This window comes from Pinus tabuliformis, chromosome 6 (genome assembly GCF_031772625.1).
Source record: "Pinus tabuliformis cultivar Carrire ecotype Pingquan chromosome 6, CPIR1, whole genome shotgun sequence".
NCBI classification, from domain to species: domain Eukaryota; kingdom Viridiplantae; phylum Streptophyta; class Pinopsida; order Pinales; family Pinaceae; genus Pinus; species Pinus tabuliformis.
The window spans coordinates 1,016,559,316-1,016,587,275 of NC_142292.1; the positions used below are offsets into that span (position 1 = coordinate 1,016,559,316).

Below are 27,960 nucleotides of genomic sequence, written 5' to 3' on the forward strand. Positions count from 1 at the left end.
ACCGAAATTCCTCTCTGAAATCTGAACTCTGAATTGTATTTTATGCGAAGTTCTTAGGATTGTAAATATAGTTGTTTGTCTATCATAAATTGTAATGTCCCTTCCCAAATTATTTTGGAACATGATTAATTTCTACATTTTGGGGGCCAATTTTGGAGGAGATGGGACCCATTTGATTTTATTAGAAGACTTAGGAGTTAGAAATAAGTATTTTTGTTTTGTTAGTAGCATGTGGGGGGCACCCACACAAGGAAAATACGCACTCCCTAAGCCAATAGTTTGAATTGCATGAGAGGGAAAATCGATGGCTTAGTGAGGGACCCACGAAGGAGGGAAAATGGAGGGAAAAAGGCTCCACAAAATCTATCAAAGGCAACACTCCTCATTTCATCATCTTTGGCATATCGAATTTCCTCTTAGTTGCTCGAGCTGCTTAGCTGGGTCACTTGTTGTTTAGCAAGAGTTTTCCAAGCAGAGAACTCACCCTTTCTTCGGGGGACTTCGAGTGCCACCATAAAGAGGTTCATCCATAATCTTTCGAAGGTGGATTTCAGTGTGGCTTTTAGCATTTGTATTCAGTCTCTCCAGGTGGTGCATATTTCTGGAGGATGCAGTGGGAGAAGCCGAGTTGTCTTCAGGGGAGCTTTTGTTGGGAGAAATTTCGGAAGAGAAGCTCTGGTGATTTGTTGCCATTTGGTGAGTTTTTGGGCGGAAGGAGAGAGCTATTAGTCAGTGGGGATTTCACACTTCTTGAGCCAACGCAGAGGGAAGATATTGGGCACACGTGGGAAGGGGAGACTCAACCACTAAGGCTAATCCTTGTCTGGAGAAATAAGGTAAGCGCTAGGGGAGGGGATTGGTACCTTTCTGGAGTATTTGAGGATTTCGCTGGTGTGTTGGTAGGCAATGTCCTTCAGTAGTTTTGGAGGGCGTAGGGCCTTTTGGGTGTCGATTTTGTAAGGTCAAAACCTGGCCAAACCATTTCTGGGTTTTTCTGGGTTTTGGCTGAGGAGCTTAGAAATAATTTTGTAGAATTTTCTGAGCACTGGAGATGGGTTTTTCAGCCATATCTTTGTAGCAGACAGTACATAATTACTGGGGACTGCGCAGTGCAACAATTGGTCAGTTGATTGTAGCTCCGAGTTGTCATTGCTTCACCTGGGCTTTGCTCCGCTTGCCTTTGAGGCAAACCCAAGTGCATTCCTTCCATATTTTGTACTCTTCCACATAATAAAATGGCTCAGCTACTTCCATATTTTTGATTGTTATGGGTGTGTTCTAATTGTTTTAATATTTTTGTCTTGAAAACTTGTTATTTGCTTGCATATCATTGTTTTTCCTATTTTGGAACATTACAGTGGTATAAGAGCTCAAATCTTGGCTCAGCCGTGGAGGACTTTCCTATGAGTGAGGAGGACAGACATAATAATATCTACAAGATGCAAAGGTACCGAAGCAAGGAGAGGGAGCTAGAGATAACTCCTGATACTGAGGATTGTGGGAAGGCAGTGATAGAGGAAGACATGAGGGAGCCCAAGAGCAGAGACGAGGTGGCCTTTGACAGTGTCTTGAAGGCCCTGAGTGATTTGGCAAAGGGGCAGAAGCAAATGTTAGATGAGATCAAAATGCAAAACCGAGAACGAAGCACTCACCGAGATTTTCTATTTGGAGAGACATCAAGAGCTTCTCACAGTTTGATCACCCTTCACCTACTCCACAGCCACCATCCTATAGTGGGCCAACTAGAGTCATGCTACCTTCTTTCCTACCTATGGCACCAAGCAAACCGGGGGGAGTTGATGATCAATCACATATGGGGGAGCATTTTAGGGAGTGGCAGTCCATGGGAGCAGACTTCAGAGAAGCACTACCTATGGAGGCCATGGCACACAGAACTACGAGTTGCAACGTACCATTGGGAAGATGTACTTCCCCACTTACGATGGCACTATCAAGTGCACAGCTCGTGCTTGGGTGGAGACGCTGGACACCTATTTCCAACTCAACAGGATGATGGAGGTAGAGGCCATTAAAATGGCCACTTTGCATTTGGAGGGGGAAGCACATGACTGGCAGTTTCATGGCTTGACCACTCTGAGGCATGCCAACTTACCTCCTATGAGGACTTCACATGTAGAGTAGTGGAGCATTTTGATCGGAGGGATCTGCAGGGTCACTTCAGGGAGTTGACCCAACTCATGCAAACAAGACATCCAAAGCATTATATTTCAGAGTCCCTGAGGGTCTCAGTCATGGTACCGGATTTGTCGGATGCTAGGAGAGTTTACACATTTGTAGAAGGGTTGGCAAAGCCATTGTGTGGACTGGTGAAGTCACGCATGCCCTCTACTCTACTGGAGGTTGTGACTTGTACGAGAGGCTTGCAGGGGCCATCCCCAAGACCCGGACACCCTTTCCACCACGCACTCCCTACCTCAAAAGGGGAATGACACTAGAGCACCCCCAGTGGAGAGAGCAATCCAAGGGCGAGGGCGACTAGATGATGAGACTAGGAGAAACCTCAGGAGGAGGAAGTTGTGTTTTACATGTCCGGAGCCATGGGCGCCAGGCCATCGGTGCACAATGGGCAAGGCCCATTATATCGAGGTCTTCTCGAACAATGATTAGGAGGATGAGGTGGAGTTGGAGTTTGGTGGGGGAGACAGCGAGGGTCCAGCAAAAAGGGGACCACCACCACCACCACCACATGGGGGAGCATCTTTTGCACCATCCAAGGGAGTCCTAGCCTCTTTGTGTGGGGTTCCCAAATTTTTTACCATGAGGATCAGAGGCATAGTGCAGGGGCAGAGTGTCTTAATCTTAGTAGACAGTGGGGCCACCCACAATTTTATTGATGCTCAGATGGTCTAGAGGAGAGGCATCACCAATGTAGAGTTTGAAGGGTTTCAGTTTTGGTACTAGGAGACAGAACTATGCAGTGCACTCGATATGTTCCCGCTTTGACAGTGACCATGGGGAACTATTTGATGACAAACCATTTCTTCGTGGTGGATGGATTAGACACTAATGTGGTGATGGTGTCCAATGTTTGTATTCCCTTGGCTGAGCTACCACCGACTCGAGGAAACTAGAGATAGAGTTTACTAGGATGGATGGTAAGCTAGTGGTTCTTCGGGGCATTCATTCATATCCTCCACAGACAGTTTTGGCCCACGGGATGGAGGCCGATTTGTGGCATGAGTACATAGCATTGGCAGTAGAGCTGAGGATTTCAAAGGTTGGGGGATGGACCAAGCCAACAGATCCAGACATCCAGGCGAAACTGGACAGATATCCGGTAGTTCTTGAAGATATACCACAAGGACAGCCACCTAACAAGGGGTTTGAGCACACTATAGAGCTGGAGCCAGGTGTGCAAGCAGTCATTACTACATTGTATAGGCATCCCAATGCCTATAAGGATGAGATTAAGAGAGCCATCAAGGAGCTATTGGCGTTGGGCCACATCAGATCGAGTTCTAGTCCATTCGCTTCTTCAAACGTGCTGGTGAAGAAGAAGGATGGGACTCTACACATGTGCATTGACTTCAGGGCACTCAACAAGAAGACACAGAAGAACCGGTATCACATTCCAGGTATTGATGAGCTGATGCATGAGCTTAGAGGAGCCAAATACTTCTCTCAGATAGACTTGCGATTTGGGTATCATCAGATTCGGGTGATGGAGCAGGATATTCCGAAGACAACTTTCATATGTCATTATGGGCATTTCGAGTTCTTAGTCATGCCCTTAGGGTTGACCAATGGACCTGCTACCTTTCAATCATGCATGAACCATGTGTTCAGGGGTCAACTGAGGAGACTTTTGTTGGTATTATTTAATGATATCTTGATCTACAACAGGACATGGGAGGAGCACTTGCAACATCTAGAGACGGTGTTACGTAGCTTGGAGCAGCAGCAGTTCTACGCCAAGATGTCCAAGTACAAGTTTGAGCTGACGAAGATGCTCTACTTGGGACACATCATAGGCACAGATGGGGTCAAGGTGCACGAGGAGAAGATTAGGGCCATTCAGGATTTGCCAATGCCTAGAGATGTGACAGCGCTAAGAGGATTCTTGGGCATCTGTACTTATTACTGAAATTTTGTTAAGGGCTTCTCACAGTTGACAACACCCCTTACTGATCTGACTAAGGGGGATTTTGCATGAATAGATGGAGCTCAGACAACATTTGATCGCCTCAAGGAGGTGATGAGTCATTGACCGGTATTAGGACTCCCAGACTTCCACAACCCTTTACATTCGAGTGTGATGCATCGGGTGAGTGGATCGAGGCAGTCTTCTCCCAAGGTGGGCACCCCATTGCTTTCAAGAGTTGGAAGCTCCTACCACATGAGAGGTCGTATTCCATATACGACAAGGAGAGGTTGGCCATAATGCATGCATTGGCCAAGTTTCGACAGTATTTGGTGGGTCACCGGTTTCGGGTGAAGACAGATCACAATAGTCTTCGCCACTTCATGGGGCAACAAGGCCTCAACGATAGACAACAAAGATGAGTCAGCAAGGTGCAGGCCTACAATTTTGATATTATGTGCAGGGGAAGCACAATGTAGTAGCCGATGCACTATCCAAAATGCCCACAGAACTTTCACTCATGAGCATTTGCCATGACTAGAAGGCACAACTATTAGTGGAGTACTCCAAGGATCGGCGGGCATGTGAGATCTTGGAGGGAAGTTATGCAGGTGAGCGCTACAGGGTGATGGACGAGGTTATATACTACAAGGGGCACATATTTTTGGTTTTGGGGTCACAGTTGTTCTTCATGCAGCTCATGATTCCCTTTGTCTGGGCACCAGGGATTCAAAAAGACGTACATGGCAGTGAGAGAGTGCTTCACTTGGAAGGGCGTCAAGGGGGACGTATTGAGATATGTGTAGGAGTGTGAGGCTTGTCAAAGGAACAAGGGGGAGTTGACCCATCTAGTGGGATTGTTGCAGCCTCCCCCCATTCCTGAGGGTAATGGGAGAGTATTTCTATGGACTTCATCACGGGGCTTCCCTCGGTGCAGGGGAAGGATTGCATTTTTGTGGTGGTTGACCGGCTGACCAAATTTGCACATTTCTTTGCAATTCTGACACGGTATTCAGCTTCACAAGTGGCAAAGCTGTTCTTTAGGTAGGTCTTCCGCCTGCATGGACTCCCTATGATTATAGTCAGTGAACGAGACAACCGATTTATGGGGTATTCTAGCAAGAGCTTTTCAAGCTAGTAGGCACCGAGCTCACCTCGAGCACTAGTTATTATCCAGAGACCGACGACTAGACAGAGATGGTAAACAAATGGCTTGAGTGTTATCTCAAGAACTATGTGACAGGGCAGCAAAGGGCATGGATTCGATGGTTGCACTTGGGAGAGTACTGCTACAACACTACACACCATATGTCCATTGGTATGACTCCTTTCTGTGCTCTATATGGTTATGATACTTTATGTTTTGCTAACATTGTTTTTGGAGACAGTGGGTCCCAAAGGCCAAAGATTGGATCCTAGAGAGCCAAGACATCCTCAAGGCTCTCAAGGATTATTTGCAGACAACTCAAAATCAGCAGAAGATATATGCTGACAAGCATCGGGTTGAGAGGCATTTTGAGGAAGGGGATTTGGTGTAACTTCGATTGCAATCATACCAACGGTCCACTCTAAAGCAGAAGGGGGCCAAAAAGCTACAACCACGATTTTATGGGCCCTACAGGGTGATCAGGAGGGTTGGAGATGTAGATTATGAGTTGGAGCTGCCGCCAGGGAAGGAGATCCATAATCTTTTCCATGTTTCATGCCTCAAGAGGATGTTGAGGAAACAGGTTACAGCAGTTGTGGAGTTGCCTCCACTTGATGATGAGGGGAATCTAGTTTTGGAACCGGAAGCCATCTTCGAGACCGAGGAAGGGAAGCTCAGAAGAAAGATAATCAGAGAATACTTGATGCGTTGGAAGAGCTTGCCAGATGAGGATGCTACTTGGGAGGGTGAGCACATACTTGAGCATCCAACATTGAAGTTGCTTGGGGACAAGCAACATTTGGGAGGAGATGACTGTAATGTCTTATTTTGGAACAGGATTAATTTCTACATTTTGGGGGCTAATTTTGGAGGAGATGGGGCCCATTCTATTTTATTAGAAGAGTTAGGACTTAGAAGTAAGTATTTTGGTTTTGCCAATAGCATGTGGGGGGCACCCACACAAGGAAAATATGCACTCCCTGAGCCATAGTTCGAATTGCATGAGAGGGAAAATCGATGGCTTAGTGAAGGACCCACAAAGGAGGGAAATTGGAGGGAAAAACACTCCACGAAATCTATAAAAGGAAGGCAGCGCTCCTCATTTCTTCATCTTTGGCATATCAAATTTCTCTTAGTTGCTCGTGCTACTTAGCTGGGTCACTTGTTGTTTAGCAAGAGTTTTCCAAGCGGAGAACTCACCCTTCCTTCGAGGGACTTCAAATGCCACCCTAGAGAGGTTCATCCACAATCTTCCGGAGGTGATTTTCAGTGTACTTTTTAGCATTTGTATTCAGTCTCTCCAAGTGGTGCGTAATTCTGGAGGACGCATTGGGAGAAGCCAAGTTGAGATATTTTGCATTCTTCAAGGGAGCTTTTGTCAGAAGAAATTTTGAAAGAGAAGCTTGGTGATTTGCTGCCATTTGGGTGAGTTTTGGGGCTAGAGGAGAGAGATATCAGTCAGTGGGGATTTCGCACTTCTTGGGCCAGCGCAGAGGGAAGATATTGGGCACATGTGGGAGATGAAGATTCAACCATTGAGGTTGATCCTTGTTGGGAAAAATAAGGGAAGCATTAGTGGAGAGGATTGCTACCTTTCCGGAGTATTTGAGGAGGATTTTGTTGGTGTATTGGCAGGCAGTGTGCTTCAACAGTTTTGGAGAGCTAGGGCGTTTTGGGGGTCGATTTTGGAAGGTCAAAACCAGATCAAACCATTTATGGGTTTTTCTAGGTTTTGGCTGAGAAGCCTAGAAATAACTTTGCAGAATTTTCTAAGCGCCGAAGGTGGGTTTTTGAGCCATATCTTTGCAGTAGACAGTGCAAAATTGTTGGGGACTGCGCAATGCAACAGTTGGTTAGTTGATTGTAGTTCTGGGTTGTCATTGCTTCACATGGGCTTTGCTCCACTTGCCTTTGAGGCAAGCCCAAGTGCATTCCTTCCATATTTTGTACACTTGCACCAGTTTATAATAAAATGGCTCAGTTGCTTCCATATTTCTGATTCTTATGGGTGTTTTCTAATTGTTTTAAAATTTATGTGGTGAAAAATTGTTATTTGCTTGCATATCACTTTTTTTCCTATTTTGGAACATTACATAAATGAGTTGACATGTGTTTATGAACAGTTGTGTCTTCATATAAAGTTAGGCTAACTTGTGGATGATATTGTTGAGGCCAACAACAAGGAGACTTGATGGAGAAATCTTTGACCAAACAATAAATTGTTTTTCACTCAAATAAACAATCCTAAAGCCTACAATGGAGGCTTGACTTACGACAATTGACCCAAACATGAAATCCATGCTTTAACAAGTCAATTCAATAATAATAAAATTCTTTTTTCTTTCTTTTGATAAATATATTACATTTTGACTTCAAGAACAATTATGAAGACCAAAGCTAGCTACATTCTTCAACAGAAAATGCTAGACAAAAGGCAAGGGATGAAGGGTGATACTAATGACAAGGATCCCAAAATAAGCGATGGTGGAAAATTGCTTGTCAATGAGTGGTGGAATATGCATGGCGGTGCTACCTTAAAGCAACAATGTTTTGCAACATGGGTGCTTTCACATGGGGTGAACACTTCTTCTATAGAGAGGTGTTGGAGGTTGGAAGGAGCACCTACAATTCCATCCATGGCATTAAAAGAAAGAAGTTGAATGTAAATTGGTCAAAGAACTTGGTTTATGTTCATTACAACTTGTGATTTGTGTCCCATCACCATGAGAAGGCAAAGACGGGTAAAAGCTTTAAGACATGGGACAATGATCCAAAGGAGGATACTTTGGAGGATGGAGTATTGGTTTAAGAGTAATTGGAGAATTTCCTTATGGATGACGGTGACATGTTGAGATGCCAGCTCCATCCTCTACTATGGTCACCATGATGAAGGCTCTAGATACAACACTAGGGGCTTCATCTTCAATTCAACCTATAGCTTCTACACAATTTCATCTTGCTTTCACTCCACTACCACCACTTGGAGGTTGTTGTAGATCTGATCCAAAAGATATATGAGAATAGAAATAAACCCAGAAACAATAAGATAGAAATGGATAGAAATTCTTCTTTATTATCAAAACCCTTATGGTAGGGCAACACCATACATTCACTCCTTAAGGAAGGAGAACACTCCACAAGCCATATGCCTGTTCATACAAGAATACTTCTCTTCATCTTCATATCTCTCCATGTGGAGTCTCTAGCCTCTATATAGGCCTCATACATACAATACCATGCATCATTACCATGGTTTCCTCATACCATCAACTAATACCATGGGCCCATTACATTATTATTAATTACTTGTGGTCCCTTACATGACATGGGTTAACCACCTTATTTATTACTATGGCCCATCCCATTATTACATTATTACCTTGGGTACCTCCCTTGGTACCCCATATTATCCCCCTAGGTACATAACATTCCACCCCCCTAAACATGTTTCGTCCCCGAAACATGGGAAGAACATAAATAATAAGATCTACTCAAAAGAGTAGTCCACTGATACCATGCACGTGCATCTAGCCATCCAAGAGAAAGGTGAACCCTCGATCTCGCTGGTGCCTCGCTCGCTTGAGATGGAAGTTGACTGCGGTAGCTCTTCTGTGTGGATGTGTATTAGGTGGATCTTTGTTCCTCTCGATCTGTCCTGCGAGGTTTGTTGTCCATGTGGCTAATTGGTTGCCATCTTGATTGTTGTCTTGCTGGGTGATGTGGGTGATGATATGTTGAAGTTTTAACCCACGATGGCTTTTTCTTTACTTCACCTTGCTGTGGTGCCTCTTGTGGTGTCTTCTTTTTCAATATGACTTCAACCACTGAATCGTCCTCAGATGTATCAGCACCTGTAACCTTTTCTGCTTCAGCCTCTGTTTGTGTTTGATTGTCGACCATCAACTGCTCATCATCTGATATGTCAATCCCTGTAACATCTTGTGCATCAACCTCCGTGGACTCTACCTGTTTATGGATGGAAATATCCTGTAATGTAATTTTCTTCTTTTTATACCATAGCTTCAAGAATTTCTTCTGCACATTAATATTGATAGTACCCACAGATTCCATCCAAGGATATCCCAAAACAACATCGATATTATCCATCTCTGAAGCATAAAAATCACCATGAAACACATACTTATCCATAGAAAGCTTCAAATCCTTATAGATTTGAACATCCTTATCATCATCCTGTGTATGTGCAATTTGTTTTGCTGAGACTTGCAATTTTTTTGCCAAATTGACATTTATGAGATTTTGCTTGCAACTCGGATTTATAGACACAATGATTTTCTCCTTCTGAATCAATCCATGAACCTGCAATAAGGAGACACCCGTAGCAATTAACCCTTTATGTGTCTTATTCTCCTTTTTTCTAGCCCGAGACCATTTGTCCAGAAGGACTTTTTCATATTCTGCATCTGAAAGTTTGGTCACCTGCTGGTGGTCAAGTGATAACCACCAATTTTTAGCCTCATCTCTCATATTACATATGATTGGAATCCTCCAATATTTCCCATGTGTAGACTTGGATCTTTGTATGAATTCTTCAAGAGTAGGACCATCATCTTTCCCTGTAAAATCTAGTATCTCCATGAAGAGGGTTTGAGAAAAATTCCTCACTTGGCGAAAATTTAAAGTGGCCACAGTTTAGTCAATATTGCTCAGAATCTTTATTATAACCTGTTTTTAGAAATGGAACAACCATTCTGCATCTGCCCATGTGATAGAAATCCTAATTCAGACACTAGAATTTCAGATCTGCGCTGCTACTCTCCCGGCGTCACCCAAAATTTCTGCAAAAAGAGCTGATTTTAAATCAGCGATATCTCCCTCATCCGGACTCCGATTCGACTGATTTTTTTTTTGAAATCATGTGTTTTTTCACAAAGATTCCAGATCTACAATTAGATCTTGCAGATCTTGCACCAGGAATTCTAGATCTGCGCCGCAAAACTCGCTGCCCTGAAAATTGTCTGCAACCCCACTGATTTTTAGATCAGCGATATCTCCTTCATCCGGACTCCGATTCAACTGATTTTTTTTTTGAATTTGGGTATTTTTTCACAAGGAATACAGATCTGTAATTAGATTCTACAGATCTGATCTGCAATTTCGCCACCCAAAAATCCCTACAACAATTAAAAAAAAAAAATCCACGGTTTGCCCAAGAAAGTGCTCTGATACCAATTGTTGTAGATCTGATCCAAAAGATATATGAGAATAGAAATAAACCCAGAAACAATAAGATAGAAATGGATAGAAATTCTTCTTTATTATCAAAACCCTTATGGTAGGGCAACACCATACATTCACTCCTTAAGGAAGGAGAACACTCCACAAGCCATATGCCTGTTCATACAAGAATACTTCTCTTCATCTTCATATCTCTCCATGTGGAGTCTCTAGCCTCTATATAGGCCTCATACATACAATACCATGCATCATTACCATGGTTTCCTCATACCATCAACTAATACCATGGGCCCATTACATTATTATTAATTACTTGTGGTCCCTTACATGACATGGGTTAACCACCTTATTTATTACTATGGCCCATCTCATTATTACATTATTACCTTGGGTACCTCCCTTGGTACCCCATATTATCCCCCCTAGGTACATAACGTCCATGCGACAGTCGTGGTGGTGCAAAAAGGAAGGAATAGTAGATAGAATCATAGATATTATAAAATTGTTTGTCCTTTTTAACTACTTTATATATCATAAATGATACATTCATGAACTTTAGCAACTAGCTGAACTTATTTTTTGGACTTTTCAATGTTCACATTTTGGTTTGTAGATGGCCCTTTTTTTGAAAAAGACTATTTGGTCATGTTATAGTTGACAGTTGTTGGATAACCTATTTCATTCCATAAGTTAATGGTCTACTTTGTATTATATGGCTCAAAACTTTGTATGTTTGTTTGTAATTACTAGAAACTAGATACTAGATGATTGATGCTCAAATGATTAATCATTAATGTACTATGGGTGCCATTTCTACTTCCATTAATATCCTAATATGCATTTTTTCATATATTCTGCAATTATTTTGGCATTCAACATGTTTTTTAATGCACATTTATATTTTAAAAAAAAACATGTTGAATGACAAATAAATTGCAGAATATATGAAAACATACATATTCAGACATAACATAGGCTTTGAGGACACTCCTCTCCCAAGGTTTCTTTTGGGAAATGACATTCTCGCTTTGCTCCACACTCTCGAAACGTTTGAATGTAAGCACAAGTAGCGGGGAACTCAAAATTGTTTAACTCATTTTTGTTCATAACTATCACATGTGGAAGCAAGGGGTGAAGTGAATCCTTGTCTGAGATCTTCTTAAGTTTGAATATCTATGAGTTGTCTACAAGACTATTGGGGGACTATATGCTCATCTATGTGAAAAAGAAAAGAAACAACCAAAGGGTCTACCCAAAATGTTCGTTATACCTTGGGAAGCGTTATCATTCAATAGAAATTGACATGGCTCAGGATATGACAAAGGAAACAACTTGTATGTTCTAGATTACTCCAAACTAATTCAGTTTGTTAGTGTGGGATTCCTTGAAGTTGTTCAGAATCTTGCTAATAAGTTCCAACATTATCAAAGAGTTGGCCATATGGAGAGTCAATGTTTTGATCTCCATCATTGTCTTCATTGTGGGAAGACAAATCACATATCAGAAAAATGTTGAAAGCAGAAACAAATTAAGAAGATAGTTCATTATGAATGGATACATTCTTGGAGATGGAATCTACAAGTAAAGAAGCTACATATGTCTCACTGCCTAGTCAAGACAGGTAAATAAAAGGAAGAAAAGGAAAAGAAAATTGCCAATCAATTATTCCAGATGATTTTACGCATGGCCTAGATCCATTATGTAAGTTCTCTGAAATCAAAGATGGTACTTTCCACACCTCAAAGGGTGTTGAGAAACCAATATTCTTGTAAATTAGGGTCCATTTCTCTTAACTTGATAATTACTTTGAATGTTTGTTGCATTCCTATTAAATTTATATTCTCTTCATCAAGAAATTACCAAAAGCATACAAAACATGAAGATCACAAAGAGACAAAGGACACAAGAAATTAGGTTCCAAGCCAAAGCAAAACCCCACAAGGAGGAAAACCCAAGAAATCCTCTTCTTACAAAATCAAGTCAAAGTGAGATATTCAAGACCCAAGACCAAGACTACCACAAAGACCCAAGTCAACCCTCCTCCAAGCCATCTCCAACAAGTCATAGTCAATAAAATTCAATGATGGTCAAATTTCTGAAATTTGGTCATCTCCTGAAATTTCGGGCCTACAGTAGTGTTGTCGCGCAGATTGACACGACAACCCTCAGACCGGGGGCTGTCACTCTGATCCCCGATCCCTCCGTTTAAGCCTGTCTCCCGCGGCTAAAGGGGGTAGACCCTGTGAGATGATGAGACCAACTGTCGACCAGTTGGTTGGGAGACACGAGACACGATGAGATAAGCACTACAAGGATTTAATTAATTTAGCAGACCAGTGCCTTAAGAGATTGTTGTTAAAACGATTACCTATTAGATGATATAGAAACATAAACCGTGAACAGCAATCATTTGTCATCAAAAGACATCAGCTAAATCACAATGCTTTAAGAAAGACCTCAGAGGATTGGCTTATGTGGGATTGAGAGTCATGGCTCTAATGTGATGATTACGAATATGGCCTTCAATAATTCTGATACCGATAGTAGTTATTCAATCTCCGGCAAAGTAATATTAGCTTTCCAATGGCTTGAATCTGTACTCTGGATTTTGAAATGGCACGATTATCTTCTGCTCCTTATGCACAGTATGTCTGCTTGTCAATTTTGACGGTGGTATGCTTGGCTCAAAAATTTTTTGATGAAAGCCTGAACCTCTAAATCGCGTGACCCATTATTGCAAAGAGACAAAACCATATGCCTGCAATCACAAAAGAAAACAAAAACCCAATTGAAAAATCTGTGCGAAGCAGAAATTTAAAACCCTAGGACAGCTGATTAATGTACAGATTTGGCCCCTTAATAGCCAGATTCAGCAAATAAGCACGGAAATATTTTAAAGAAATAAAATTTTAAGTTTTTCACTCTGAAGAACTTCAGAAAATCTCTCATGTAAAATTTAAAAAATAAACTGAATGATAGACCCAGGATCAAATCCAACTGGGCTCAGCAAAAAATGCTTGCGGGAGTTGATTGGTTCAGCCGAGAACTTCCCCAAACGCCCACAAATTTCCTTCAGAAAGGGTTTTCTGCACAGCTCAAAACAACTATCAGTAAAGAGGGCAAAAATGCTGCTAGATCTCAAAAAATAATGGAGATACCTGCCATTACTTCAGAAACCCTAACAACACTCAAACCCTAGCAAGTGAACAAGATACCTGTGCTCACAATACTCTACAAAAAGCTATTATTAATGGCTGAAAAGAAAATATGCAGAAAATTAAACAATCTCACAGCATTTCAAGAGAGTAACACCAACAAGATATGGACCACAAAGTCTTCTTTTATTAACCAGAAACAGATTTACAAGAGAGCTTCTTCAGTACCAGACTCACAGATCTTAATTCCTCTGAAATGACCCCTAGCACCCTATATAAAGGAAATGATCCCAACGGTTAGTTCGAGTGATCCATGTCGAAATGATCTCGACCGTCGATGAAGATCAAGACATCTCTTAATCTCATCCGTCGATTTATTAAAAAATAATATTTTGCATGCATTCACTTAAAATATTATTATTTTATTATTTAAGGTTTTTGCCTTATTTTATAATTTTTTTATTATTTTTTATTTATTTCATTTTTTAATTTTTTCAATTTTTTAATTTTTATTTATTTTATTATTTTATTATTTTTACTCATTTTTTAATTTCTTAATTCATTTTAAAATGGATCCTCGAACTTAGCCTTTGGAAAAATCTCCTAGGACCTAGGACTTAGGACTCATGAGGGGTTTTAAAACATTTTTCAACCCTCAAGACACATTTCATGATGACTTTTACAATTTACATCTTAAGGGGGAAAAGCCCCTTTAACATAGACCCTCACAAATCACCCAGTTTTTGCGACACAACTATAATCTAGCAGATTAACACACTAGGATTCTCCTAAAATTCGAATGACAAAATCCATCCCGGCTTTGGGGTCAGGTTTGAAGGAAAACTCTGCCGATCATGGATTGGTGAGACGAAAAACCTTCTGGGACGTAGATTACCATCAGAAAGTTAGGTCCACCTAGGCAATTTACATACATGACTCATGTCTACTAAGATTATTTACAATTCATATATGCAGACTAGGTTTACAATCAAAATGATTAAGCTGCTGATGACTGCAGGATGGCACGATACGCTGATCAGGTGCTGCCCCTTTTTGCAAAGAAAAAGGGGGGTGTACTGCACGGGTAGTTGACCGGTACTGGTCAACATCTGGCTCTACTTGGGGACACGTTGCTGCTTGCAGGAATGTGAGAATCCAGAATCTGCATCCATACAACACAAAAATAAGTAGCGTCCATCCAAAAAATCATCATATACATTAAGCACAGGAAAGATAAAAGCTCTTCATTTATTAACTATCTAAAGCAGAAATAAAAATGCGGAAAAAACAAGGAGTAGGGTTAGAAATACAATACAAAAGATGCCCCATGGCATCAGATGTGTTCAATATAGTGCATACTGAGCATTTTCCTGCTTTCAGGCAAATCTGTCGGTTGCTTGTCGGATGTGCCATGTCCAATTTTGCATATAGTAGGACTTTTTCCTATCCACAAATCAAGTTGCTCACGACCGTCTGATGTATCAAATCTTCTTCTCATTTTCTTTCTCTTGCACTTTTTCTTTGTGGCTGATGACCTGGAACTTTCTGTTTCAAAACTGTCAGATGAAGTATGCGTGATATGTCTTTTTTTATCTTGCATCTGATCTTTGTCGTTTTTAAGTCTATCTGGATCTCCTTCAATTAACCACCTAATGACCTCCTCATAATAAGATGGAACTTGTTGCAACAAATGAGACGGCTCCTCATCTGTTGATGTCCCCTGGTCTCTCTCATCCTTTGACCATTGTTGAAACTTTTGAACCTGTATTTTAGTGGCATCCATCTGACTAGAGTGTTCAACCTTTAAATCACTGATTTGCATGGCATGGTCTTCTTCCATATCTTTTATTACTTTATCGGTCTTTTCCTTTAAGTTCATCAAGAAATACTGCATAGAGTTTATTTCTTCTTTATGATTTGCTTGCATGGTGGCCAACTGATTATTATGATCAAACGTCATGATAGTCATTTCTTCATCCATAATTAATAACTTGTTTTGCATAGAATCAATTTCCCTATCATGATCAGCTTTCATGGTCGCCATATTTTCTTCTAAGCCTGACATCTTGCTTTGCATGAATCTAATTTCTGTTTCACGATTAGTCTTCATGGCCTCAATTTCTTTAGCATGCTGATTTTGCATAATCTCTATCTCCCTATTACGTTTTTCAAGGTGGGTGCACAAAGTTCTTACGTCATTGACATAATTAGTTTGATTAGCCTCCATATTTTTTACCAGCATCATTAGTTCTTGTATAATTTGCTTTTGCTCTTCCTTTTCATTGTCATTTGTCCCTGATTTTCCACTATCATGGACTTGATCTGCATTAGTACTGGTGGATGACACATTCTGATCTTGAAATCTTTCTTCAACAGCTTGACCTTTAATATGATTACTTTCTTCCTTTTGCACAATTTTAGAGGTAGAAGGCAAGCTGTTTGGACTATCATATCTATCTTTAAAAGCATTGAGAATGTCTTGTAAAGAAGTGAAAAAATCATTAGGAAAATTATTAAACCAATTCAAGGCATCACCCTCTAAAGAATGGACAAATAGACGCATCTTGAAATCTTCATGATTATATTGAGGAAGTCTACAATATATGATCATTACACAAGTAAACCTGTTTAAATGTTGTCTAACAGCGACCGAATCACCACCCGAGAACTTAAATAATTTAGAAATGGCCTCTTTTGGAAGATCATGGAGATTATCAGTAAAATGACATGGTTTACATGAATAATCCATGATGAACAATAAGGGATCAAATGGATGATAGAAAGAGATTTCTGCTCAAGAAAATTAAGAGATGAAAGAAGTGGAGTCGCCACTTGAACAATGAATCTGATTCTAGGATCCAAAAAGTAACCACAAGCAGATATGAGGAAAGCTTCTTGTCTGGGAAAAATGAGAAAGTGGAGTCGCCACCCAAACAAGAAACAAACCGAAGAGATGCTACTGATATGGCGAAAAATAAGGCAATAAAAGATCCAAATGATAACCCAAAAGGTTGAATTTGCCAGCTCAAAATGAGAGATGAGAAAGATGAGAAGGTGAATGTCGATGAAACTTCCAGGAACAGAAAAACTCTATCCCCGGCAACGGCGCCAAAAAATGTTGGCGTTGCCGGGCCAGATGAAAAGATAAGAAATGAGAAAAATGATTGTCGTTGAAACGCCGAGAAAACAATGTCCCCGGCAACGACGCCAAAAAATGTTGTCGCGCGGATTGACACGACAACCCTCAGACCGGGGGCTGTCACTCTGATCCCCGATCCCTCCGTTTAAGCCTGTCTCCCGCGGCTAAGGGGGGTAGACCCTGTGAGATGATGAGACCAACTGTCGACTAGTTGGTTGGGAGACACGAAACACGATGAGATAAGCACTAAAAGGATTTAATTAATTTAGCAGACCAGTGCCTTAAGAGATTGTTGTTAAAACGATTACCTATTAGATGATATAGAAACATAAACCGTGAACAGCAATCATTTGTCATCAAAAGACATCAGCTAAATCACAATGCTTTAAGAATGACCAAAACGATATCCAGCAACTGAGAATTTTGAAAAGATGAATGCTTTAAACCACCAAGAGAATCGTAAATCATTAACCAGACATCATATTCGCATCTCGACTTGAAAATTTTAGATCTCAGCATAAAGATATAACATGATAATTCCCGAGAAAAAACTGGATCTGGCAAAAAGGAAAAATTTCCAAATTTTATTTTTTTTTTAAAACAAAAGCTAAAAAATGAAATCTAAAAATTAATCTAAAACTAAACTATATTAAAAATAAAACTAAGCCTAAAAAACTAATTAAAACATAAACATTTTTTGTTTTATTTTTATGAATCTATATTTAATAAAATGAAACTATTTTAAAACAAAAGAATTAAAATTTAATTATAATACAACAAAATCCTAAAAAAATAACAATTTAAAAAAAAACTGAATGCTACTTTTTTATTTTTTATTTTTTTTTAAGAAAATTAAAAGATCCTAAATTTATATCAAACCTTAAAAATAACCTATATCTAAATTTAAAACTTAACTAAAACAAAAATAATATCTAAATAGAAAATAAAAAAAATCTAAACTAAACTAAAGCTTAAAAAATTAATAAAATTTAAACTACGAAACCCAAAATATTTAATTCCTAAACTAAAAGCTATTAAAATCTAAATACTAAAACTAACACTCTAACCTTAAACTTAAATCTAAAATTAAAATAACCTAAATACCATATAAAATCCAAAACAAAATGAAAGTCGATTTATATTTTTTTTTTTTTTTTTTCATTTAAGTTAGAACCTAACGCATGAAAAGTAAAGAATGAAAAAACTAACGCAATACCTTTTACCTTTTCAGAACTTGGATCGATATTACCGTCTGCGTAATGAAGGGAATAGGCCTGCTGCCGGCGCGAATAAGTTTTGATGCCCACGCGAATTTTAGAAGAATCGGAATACGATTTCAGGATATCACCTGCCCCGATGATGAAGACGCTAGACAAATTTCAGTGATTAAGGATCGAATCGAAGCTGGTTTTCTTACCTGGAGCTCCCACTGTTAATGTTTTGATACCTCCACGCACAACGCAGCGAAGGGACTTGACAGCGGATGCTGAGAACAGATATACCTCTGATCGAAATCGGTTTAGAGCTCCACTGTCTGCTACTGACAGATCAAATCATGTTTCTTGAATGCACACACGCATCAGATCATGAGCTTCCAGCTCCCGTCGAGGTGATAGCTTCAAATCAATTTAAGATGGCTCTCTCTTTAATGAACCCTGCCCATGTAACAACAACGTGGCCTCTTGCGAACCCAAATGGATTCTTCCATGGACATGAAAGACCTCAGAGGATTGGCTTATGTGGGATTGAGAGTCATGGCTCTAATGTGATGAAAACGATTACGAATATGGCCTTCAATAATTCTGATACCGATAGCAGCTATTCAATCTCCGGCAAAGTAATATTAGCTTTCCAATGGCTTGAATCTGTACTCTGGATTTTGAAATGGCACGACTATCTTCTGCTCCTTATGCACAGTATGTCTGCTTGTCAATTTTGACGGTGGTATGCTTGGCTCAAAATTTGTTTGATGAAACCCCGAACCTCTAAATCGCGTGACCCATTATTGCAAAGAGACAAAACCCTATGCCTGCAATCACAAAAGAAAACAAAAACCCAATTGAAAAATCTGTGCGAAGCAGAAATTTAAAACCCTAGGACAGCTGATTAATGTACAGATTTGGCCCCTTAATAGCCAGATTCAGCAATAAGCACGGAAATATTTTAAAGAAATAAAATTTTAAGTTTTTCACTGTGAAGAACTTCAGAAAATCTCTCATGTAAAATTTAAAAAATAAACTGAATGATAGACCCAGGATCAAATCCAACTGGGCTCAGCAAAAAATGCTTGCGGGAGTTGGCTGGTTCAGCCGAGAACTTCCCCAAACGCCCACAAATTTCCTTCAGAAAGGGTTTTCTGCACAGCTCAAAACAACCATCAGTAAAGAGGGCAAAAATGCTGCTAGATCTCAAAAAGTAATGGAGATACCTGCCATTACTTCAGAAACCCTAACAACACTCAAACCCTAGCAAGTGAACAAGATACCTGTGCTCACAATACTCTACAAAAAGCTATTATTAATGGCTGAAAAGAAAATATGCAGAAAATTAAACAATCTCACAGCATTTCAAGAGAGTAACACCAGCAAGATATGGACCCCAAAGTCTTCTTTTATTAACCAGAAACAGATTTATAAGAAAGCTTCTTCAGTACCAGACTCACAGATCTTAATTCCTCTGAAATGACCCCTAGCACCCTATATAAAGGAAATGATCCCAACGGTTAGTTCGAGTGATCCATGTCGAAATGATCTCGACCGTTGATGAAGATCAAGACATCTCTTAATCTCATCCGTTGATTTATTAAAAAATAATATTTTGCATGCATTCACTTAAAATATTATTATTTTATTATTTAGGGTTTTTGCCTTATTTTATAATTTTTTTATTATTTTTTATTTATTTCATTTTTTAATTTTTTCAATTTTTTAATTTTTATTTATTTTATTATTTTATTATTTTTACTCATTTTTTAATTTCTTAATTCATTTTAAAATGGATCCTCGAACTTAGCCTTTGGAAAAATCTCCTAGGACCTAGGACTTAGGACTCATGAGGGGTTTTAAAACATTTTTCAACCCTCAAGACACATTTCATGATGACTTTTACAATTTACATCTTAAGGGGGAAAAACCCCTTTAACATAGACCCTCACAAATCACCCAGTTTCTGTGACACAACTATAATCTAGCAGATTAACACACTAGGATTCTCCTAAAATTCGAATGACAAAATCCATCCCGGCTTTGGGGTCAGGTTTGAAGGAAAACTCTGCCGATCATGGATCGGTGAGACGAAAAACCTTCCGGGACGTAGATTACCATCAGAAAGTTAGGTCCACCTAGGCAATTTACATACATGACTCATGTCTGCTAAGATTATTTACAATTCATATATGCAGACTGGGTTAACAATCAAAATGATTAAGTTGCTGATGACTGCAGGATGGCACGATACGCTAATCAGGTGCTGCCCCTTTTTGCAAAGAAAAAGGGGGGTATACTGCACGGGTAGTTGACCGGTACTGGTCAACAAGTAGCACAAAATTTGCCTCAAAAAAACTCGCATGTGTGAGCAGAACTAGGGAAGAAATAACTCTATCTTCTCTCTCCCTTGACTTCATTGTTTTTCTTCTTATCTTGGCACAAAAATCGATGTGATGGATGAGCAAATGAATGAGCCTAAGGTTGAACTATCTTGTATTTATACATGTCCAGGAGGTCGAATAGCTACTACCTCTTTAGGCCGACTTGACCAAGGAGGGCCGACTTGGTCTTGTGGATGACATTTTGAATTTTTGACTCAAATAAAATAATTTCTCCTTTTTCTTACAACAAGTCTAATTGGGACTTTGACTCAATTACATTTCTTTGACTCATAATAGTTTTTCTTTCAACTCAATTGACCCTATAAGCATGAAGAATATGCTTTGACTATAAATAAAATACTAATAATGTAAATGAATATGTCAATAGTAAATTTGAATTACATTATGAAGACCGACACTAGTTACATTTCCAACAAAGTGGGGGAGCACAATGATTAAAAGAAAAACTCTCCTACAGCTTTAACGGGGGCAGTAAATTGATGAAGTGAAAATGTTAGTGGAAAACCAAAAACCACCACATTATTCAAATCGAATTGGTTAGTGGTCCTCAAATCAAAAACCACCATGGAGTTTACTGCATAAGCTCTAGTAATCCTAGTCTAGGGAAACTCCCTTTGAGCTAGAGGAGAGGCAGCCTAAAGTGTGGAGAGGGTTGGTGAGGTGACATCGGTCTCCCTCTTAGTTCCTCCAAGGCATCACTTGAGTTTTAGGATTTTATCTCAAGAAGTGAGGGGTTGAGATGTAACAGGGCACCCAAAGCCCCAAACAATGGCAGAAATTCCAGCCAATAATATCCTATGGTGTTTGATGTCAAGGTAAAACTTTGGTTCCCCTCAAGGTAATATATTATTTCACATGTTCCTGCATAGTTTATAATATAGTTTACCCATTACCTTACTTTCAAACAAATAACATAATAATCATGCATATGAAAAACACATTTTATATTTTATCTCAAAATGCTGACTGCTGTACTTGTTTTAAACCATTGGAAAGGTTTGGTAAAACCTCATAAAGAATAAGACCAAACGAGAAAACGTCCACACTTCTATCAAATGCTTCATTTTTGTAAACCTCTGGCGCCATATATAACCCTGTTCACATGACAATATTGGGATAAAATAGATATCACATATCTGATACAAAAAGCAAGACAAGAAAGGTAAGATAATATATTCAATTTAAACTGCAGATGGTTGGCATCTACTTACTTAAAGTTGCTTTACTCTAAAGATTAGTGCCCAAAGAGAATTTTGGAATGCTATAAGAACTCATTCTTCCTAGCAGAGAAAACTATTCCTTATAAGTATATCAGGGCTTGCCAACTCATCATTTATCCAGTATACAAATCAATGAGAAACCGTGAATATCTCTGATTTGTTTTCACTGACACAGAAAAGCCATTTTCTTAACTTAGTGTCCTTATAAAATCTCTTATTGCCTTTGTTGAATGAAGTTGCTTCTTGAAAAGGTAGATAAGATAAATATATTAATGTAAAGAGATGAGTCCTCCATTTCACAATATGATCTAATACAACTTTGAAGTGCCCTGTGCCCGTGTAGAAAAGTGCTGCAAACACCTCCGATTGCTCTCGATTTTCTAATATTTTTCAAGTTTTCAGGTTGTTGATTTTTTCATGTTTTTCATGTACAACTTTATGCTTGCCAATATTTTCCCTGGTATTTCCAATAAGTTTCATTTTATCCGCTTGACAATATATTCCCCAAAATGATATTTGCAACATTGGTAAAAAATACAATACTGAAAACAACTTCAAACTGTTCTCATAAAAAACACAATTTTGAAAATACGAATGGGTTTGATAAAGAGAGATAACATGGATTGGACCTAAACAAGGCATATATAACAAAAATTTAATGTCTAATTAATGGGTATGACTGCAGAAGTTAAAGCTTTCATTTTTATTGAAATTAGAACAACAAATTAGGGGCTCCACGCATCCAGAGGAGTTTAAACTACATTTAAAGGTGTTTTCAATAATTTACCCACCCTAGAGGGAGCCAATGTCGTGTTTCGCCCCAGGGGTAACTACTTCCAAAGGCACCTTAACAAGAGTGTTGTGTTGCTGATTTGCATGATCTCTCTTGCTCATATTTTCCAGACTCAAACAGTTCTCTCAGTTTCTCTTTTAGATATGTGATTGTGCTATCTCAACCATGGTATATCAGATCTCCTTCCTCACTCCTCAAATGATAGATGCATTTATGGATGGCAGTTCATACATCACTTAATATTCCAAGCATTGGTTTGATACTTCGACATGGTGGTATAACTTTTGAGTTAGTCACAAAAGTGGTGAACATTGAAATGAGATCTAATAACACTTCCTAACATTTATAATTTTATTATTAGCCTTGCTGTACCATGGGAGACCATACTTATCCTTTAGAATTGTCATCATTTCTCAAGTCAAGTTGCACTACTTCGAAACTGGTTGAGGTAGTGTATTCCACATCCTAGCCATACTTAACCCTTTCCATTCTCTCTATTCACACCATTCCATCCATTTAAAAATAAGGCTATTCCACTCATGTTTGACTTGTAAATTATCATTAAAGAGGTATAATTTGTTGAAGAACGTAACTAGATTCGGTCTTCATAATGACTTTTGTAATCATGACATTGTATATTTTATTTAAAAAGAAAAAAAGAATTTTTATTTATTCAAGCATGGGTTTCATGCTCAAAGTCTAGGTCAAAGCATGTTCTTCATGCTTCTAGGGCTTCTTGAGTTAAAGAAGAATTTTTGTCATGTATTGTAGTCCTATTTGGACTTGTTACAAAATAAAATCTTTATTTTTTAGTCTAGTAAGTCATTTTGTCCTCCAAGACCAAGTCAACCCTGCCAAGGAGAAGTCGGCCCAAAAGAGACCTATTTGATCCCTTGAGAAGAGTATATATAAGAGACTTCAACTCATTTGGTCTAACACTTCACAAGTTTGATCTGCAACAAGAAGGAAGCAAGAAGAGCGAAGGACAAGAAGACAAGAAGAAAGTCAAAGATGAAAAGAAGAACATATTTTTGTGCTCTCTTTCACACATGTGAAACTAGGGTTTCTATAGCTGTTAGTAGGCCGAAAATCGCAGGTTTGAAAATATGACCTAAGGGAGAGGGCCGAAAAGTTTGACTGGAGCAAAATTTTGGAGGTTTGACTTTCGTTGACTTTGAGGACTTTGACTTGCTTAAGGAAGGACTTGCTGGAGGGTTGACTTGGCGGTTGGAGTAGGTCTTGACTTTGGTATCTGGGTCATGGATTTCTCATTTGATTTGATTCTATAAGAAGAGAAGAGATTATTTATGGGTTTTCCCATTGGAGGGGTTTTGCTTTGGCTTGGAGCCTACATCTTGTGTCCATTGTCTTTTATGATCTTCATGGTTTATGGTCTTGATAATTGTTTGATGGAAATAATCTAAGAAAGAATAATAGGAAGTTAAATTTAAGTTCACAAATAGTTATTTAGGATAGAGAATTGTTTTACATGCTGCCCTACTTGATTCTCTAACATGGTATCTGAGCTAAGGTAAAGGAGATGGCAGCTTGAAGATCACAAGACATTCTAGTTGCTTTGAGAAGACATACAAGTACTCCAAAACATAATGAAGACATCTCTAAGACAACCTCAAATCCAAAGCTACCCAGCGAGAAAAAAAATCTATCTTTTGTGTCTTTTTGTGATTGGAGAAGGACAGAGTTTTGTAGCTTGCAAATTGGCCTTGGAGGAGAATTTTGGGCAACATTTGTATGAGTTTTCTTGAAGGAACAAACCTCTAAAATAACGCTGCAAGTTCTGTGCAAGAAGGCCAAGAACTATAACCATAGTTTGATGGAGACCAAAAAACATTATAGTGGGCTAGAAGCAGCCCTAGACATAGCAAAAGAAAGCAACTTATAAACAAAGAAGGTTCATGGCTTGAGGAGAGTCTGTGGAGAATGAAGAAAGGACACAAGGAAGAGAGCACCTTGGTCTCTCTCTCTTGGAAATGTTGATTTGGGGTAACATCGGATGTGCTCTAGCCACAAAAATTGGTGGAGAGGCTAAGGCACATGAGATCTCCAATACCCAGAAAGGGTTTGGGCAGATTCTAAATAGTTTGGGAAATATTCAAATAATTAATATTTTTAATGGAGTCCCTAAAGTCTAAACTTAGGGAAAATAAAATATTAATGTGAATTAATATAAAACTGTGTCAGAATGGTCCAAAAGGCATGGATCAAGCCAGATCTAATCTTAGCCGTTGATTAGGGACTTAATCTCGGCCGTTGATTTGTCAACGAGAAAAGTATAAGAGGAGGCTTGAGGGTCACTTGGAGAACACACCAAGAGATAAGATTTCGACTTTCTGGGGCTAGGTTTCTTGAGAAAGTTGAGAGAGTAATCAGAGTTGCAGCTGAGGGGCAGTGAATACAGAAGCAAATAGGTAGAGATAGCATTGGGAGGATCAGCGCAGTAGCCAGAGAGAGGGAAGCAGAAGCAGCCAAGGGTTCACGCAGAGCTAGCCAGGGCTCACGTAGAGGTAGCCAGGAGCTACGCAGTGCCTCCAGAGGTTGACGTAGGCCAAGCCAGAGTGACGCTGGGCTAAAGTTGGGCCAAAGAGTGGCTGACGCAGTCCCTGGAGGCTAATGCTAGGATTTTGTGGGGCAGATTGGAGCTGTGGAGCTGCCAGAGTGTTTATCCGGGGTTTCAACCGGAATATCTGCTTCCGAGTAGAAAGGTACTACTGCTGAGATTTTTCTCTCTTGGGTGCGCTGGATTTGGCACCCAGATTGTATTCTGAAACTGCTTAATAAATCGAACCCTCAAATCGTTGCACCGATTTTCCCGCAATGGGTTTTTTCGGGAACATTAGTCCAAAAACAACAGTGTCACTTGTGTGCTTGTTTTTGTTTCCTTCAGTTGATGATCTGTAATGTGTTGAGCATGTACTTGTATTTACTTCCAGTATTTACATGGTAAATAACTTGTTAATTAACAAAACAAGTAGGTAGGAATAAATCAGAAAGCACATGAAGGGTTTCTAAAGGGTTAGACTTAGAAATTATAACATGGTATCAGAGCGTGGTTGCAGATCACAGGAGAACTGAGGACATCACCCAAGCAGAGCAGCAGCAACAGAAAACAGTGGTCCCATGTGACAAAAGTTGTTACTAGCAGAATAGCAGCAAGGAAGGGGTGACGCAGTGCCTGCGTCATCAAGATTGAGCCAGGAAGAGGCAGCGCAGAGGCTGAGGGAGGCAAAGACAAGCTCACACAGAGCCACACAAAGGCCAGGAGGGCTGACGCAGTTGGCTGAGGAAGTTGATTTGCCGGTGTCGGGATTGCGCAGAGCCTAAGAGCTCTAACCTTCAGTTTGCTGGGGTTTAGGAGGCTGTGGGTAAGTTGCAGAGAAGAGCTAGTGGGGTACTATAGTCAGAACAATACCTAACAGGGCAAGGCCAAGGAGGAGGGAGTTGCTACCGAGGATTTCTAGCTAAGAAATTTGAATCAGTGGTGCAGTTGCACTGACGATCGGAGTGGGGGCATCTCAACATTGGCAGAAGGGTTTCCAGGAGAGAAATCGAGGCTCAGTGGGAGTCACACCAAGAACTTCCAGGAGGGAAGTAGAGGAAAAGCGAGATGGAAGTGAATGGGGTAAGAGACCAGGACAAACTGGATGGAGCCTCGGACTTTGTAGTCTGGAAGGCCAGATTCCTATCCGTTCTAGATAGGAATCATGTCAAGCACTTCGCCTTGAGGACGATAGCTATCCCAATTGACCCTGCTGATAACGACAAGTACGAGAAGGCAATGGCGAGGGCCAAGAGCATTATTCTCGACGGGGTCAAGGACCATGTAGTACCACATATTGCCAAAAAGAAAACGAAAAATGAGATGTGGGAGGTCCTAAAGAAATTGTACCAGCATACTTCTCTGCAGAGAAGGATGTTACTAGAAAATCAGTTGCGATCATACCAGATGCAGAAGGGAGAACAGATCGACCCCTTCCTCGGTCGATTGAAGGAGATCTGAGATCAACTGACTTCCATAGGGGCCACACCAGATCAAGAATTGATGGTGAGAACAACCCTGAATGCAGTGTCAGAAGACTGGGAGGTGTTTGTCCAAAGCATACTGGGCAAGGCGACTCTTCCAGATTGGGAGGAAATGTGGGCTGCTCTTCGCCAAGAAGAGATCAGAAGGCTGAGCAAGGCGGGAAGCAGTGGCAAGGGGATCAGAATCAAGAAGGAGGAGGAGGTGGATGCTACCCTAGCATCTGAGGGAAAGAAGGAGAAACGGAAGAAGGACCTCTCCAAGTTCAAATGCTTCCACTGTGGGGAGATGGGTCATTATGCGACCTAGTGTCCAAGGAAGAAGAGCAAGGGAGAGGCCTCCAAGACCAAGGTTGCGCCAGCAAGGGCAGAGAAGGAAGTGGAGACAGACAATGACTGTGCCATGAGTGCACACACACCACTTGAGCGAAAGTGGGGAGACATTGAGCTGTAGTCAGACGGACTATAGGCGATGAGGGGCAGGATCGTCGAGGTACCCAGCCTCTTGGCTTAGACCTTGCTACGGGAGCCCCAAAGAGGAGTAGCAGTACTAGCGGATGTTAGTAGAGACAGATGCAGATGGAGCAACAGAGTGAGCTACAGTGCAGGATTCCCAAGACAGTGTGAGGCAGCAGTGCGAGAAGTACGGGAGTATTGCACCAGTGCATGATGGCACAAAGAGGTGTGTAACGGTGCGAGATGCATGGAGTTGTTGCTGCAGCGCAGAGGTCAGAGAGGGAGTACTTGTCAGCGGCAGAGGGAGTTTAACATCAACAATGTCTCTAGCCTAACAGAGATGTCAGAGTTGGGAGATCAGTTACTTACTTCTTAGTAACTAGGTTGTAGTGCAGCAGTTAGCAGTGACAATGCTATGGGTAGCGCGATGCAACAGGATGAGAGGGAGTTGCAGTACGAATGCAGCAGTGGCAGTGGCAGGGCCATGGGTAGCAGTACAAGATGCAGCAATGCAGATGATGGGCAGCAGGCCTAGCATCAGCACAGGGACCGATGCCGGATGATCAGGGTGATACTCAGTGAGGAGTATTACTAGAGCACAGTCCTCGCTAAGAGGGAGTGTTGATTTGGGGTAGCATCGGATGTGCTCTAGCCACGAAAAATTGGTGGAGATGCTAAGGCACATGAGATCTCCAATACCCAGAAAGGGTTTGGGCAGATTCTAAACAATTTGGGAAATATTCAAATGATTAATATTTTTAATGGAGTCCCTAAGTCTAAACTTAGGGAAAATAAAATATTAATGTGAATTAATATAAAAATGTGTTAAAATGGTCCAAAAGGCATGGATCAAGCCAGATCTAATCTTAGCCGTTGATTAGGGACTTAATCTCGGACGTTGATTTGTCAACGAAAAAAGTGTAAGAGGAGGCTTGAGAGTCACTTGGAGAACACACCAAGAGATCAAGATTTCGACTTTCTGAGGTTGGGTTTGCTGAGAAATTTGAGAGAGTGATCAGAGTTGCAGCTCAGGGGCAGTGAATACAGAAGCAAAGAGGTAGAGATAGCACCAGGAGGATCAACGTAGTAGTCGGAGAGAGGGAC

The 27,960-nt window shown here is 40.3% G+C and overlaps 1 pseudogene across 1 annotated transcript in view; it reads right to left on the reverse strand.

The window, feature by feature from the left end:
* Positions 1-27,960, reverse strand: part of LOC149262440 (integrin-linked protein kinase 1-like) — a 265,252-nt pseudogene that overhangs the window by 21,281 nt on the left and 216,011 nt on the right. Inside the window, exon 9 of the transcript XR_016259129.1 lies at positions 21,358-21,443. The product of XR_016259129.1 is annotated as an integrin-linked protein kinase 1-like (transcript). The remainder of the gene's footprint in view (positions 1-21,357; positions 21,444-27,960) is intronic.